Genomic DNA, 1795 nt, shown 5'->3' with positions numbered 1-1795 from the left:
CCTGCAATGTCAACAACATTAAAGTCATTGAATCTACACTGGATTTGGATTGAAGTATATCTGCAAATTTCAATAAAAAAAATACCATACCAAAACGCGAAATCAAAACAAACACCGTATTAAGACATAAAATCAAACAAGACGGGAATAAAACATCAGACGAAGAAATCACAAAAAAGAAAACTCAAAATTGTTAGGAGGGATGATTTCAGATCAAAATTGTTCCTAAATCACTCTTCTCTATTGGATGAACAAGAAAAAAAAAAAAGAAAAAAGCATAGAAAAATTAGGGTTAAAAAAACACATTTTTCTATTACATTTTACTTATCTGGTGGTGGAACTTCAAACTATCACGACTATTGATTGGTCAAAAAAGTTCATTGAATTGATTTAGATTAATGAATATAATTTGCCCTCTAAAAGATATAACCAAAAAGAAGAAATTAAAAGGATCTCTTGGGAGGAGCAACTAGCTAGGTGAAATTCAGGAAATTATTTTGTTTCTCAAAATCTTCTAAAAACCTCCAAGTTGAAGATTATCCAAGATTTTGTAATCTGATATCTGGAATTAAAGTTTCAAATTGACAAAGGTGAAAGTTATTAGTAGATTGGAACTTTGCTGAGGAAAAATTTCATCCAATTGTAGTGGGGTTGTTTGGCACTTTGGTCTAATTCAGAAGCTGAATTGAGAATTTTCAATTCCAGATATCATATTATAAAATTTTGGTGACTTTATAAGAGGTTAAAGCCTAGATTACTTGCACTGAAGTACAAGTTGTGGGAGGAGACATTTTAGTTTTCTAGATTCAGGACATGAGGGAGTTTTATTAGGTAGTATTGGTATTAGGTAGTATTGGTGTTATGAGTTGTGTAGTAAAAGATGATGATGTATTGATATGAGATGATTTCTTTTTTCACCACCCAAATTTTTCTTTTCGCGCAGAAAATTTTGGAAAATGTTGGTGTTTTGATTGGCTACATTTTGCAAAAGCCAACCAGCCAGATGCTGGACTGAGATGCTGTAGCATTATAGTACAGCATACTGAAGCTCTGTTTTCGTGCAGAATTTTTATTTCAAATCTGAGTCAAGATTTGCTTCAATTATATATTCAAGCACGTGCGCCTGGGCAAAACGAGCCTTGCTCAGCAAGTTTTATTGAAGTCGGCTGAAGGAATGTTATTTAAAACAAAAAATATAATTATATTATATTTTTGCGTTTTTTTGTTTGGAACAACATGAATTATATTTCTGGAAATAATTTAGGGTTGACCGCAATTCCTACAGCTGTATTTGACTGAAGACCTAACTTGAACATCAAGACAATTGAAGACTATAAATATGTGAAGCCTCAAGCCTTTACAACTCATGTATTCTAAACCGTGTTCTTTACAAAGTGTGAGTTTTTAGGGTTTAGAGTTTGTGTCTTTTGTCAGCCTTTCTTGTGTCACTTTGATGCAAGTTTAGGACTGTGTTTTATTGTTAATTGTAAGCTACTCCTAAGCTTTTAAGCACGGAGTTAGTGTGTGTGATTCACTCATAAGCTTTTAAGCAAGAGTGTGGTCTAGTTTCTAGGAGAGTGTCTCCATCCTGATTATTGTTATTGACAGCAACATAGTATGTGTTGTTAGAAGGAATTTGGGACGGGGTCTCATTATCTAAGAGGTTCTTAGGTAGGATTGCACGGGTAGTGTCTAGGTGATAAGTCAAGTACCGGGTGTTGGTCGAGGGCTTTGAACTAGAGCTATTATAGTGGATTCATTCCTGGATTGGTATCCTCCAGAGTAGGTGACGTTG

Source organism: Trifolium pratense, linkage group LG4 (assembly GCF_020283565.1).
Source record: "Trifolium pratense cultivar HEN17-A07 linkage group LG4, ARS_RC_1.1, whole genome shotgun sequence".
Lineage (NCBI taxonomy): Eukaryota > Viridiplantae > Streptophyta > Magnoliopsida > Fabales > Fabaceae > Trifolium > Trifolium pratense.
Note: the sequence above shows the minus strand (reverse complement) of the source record.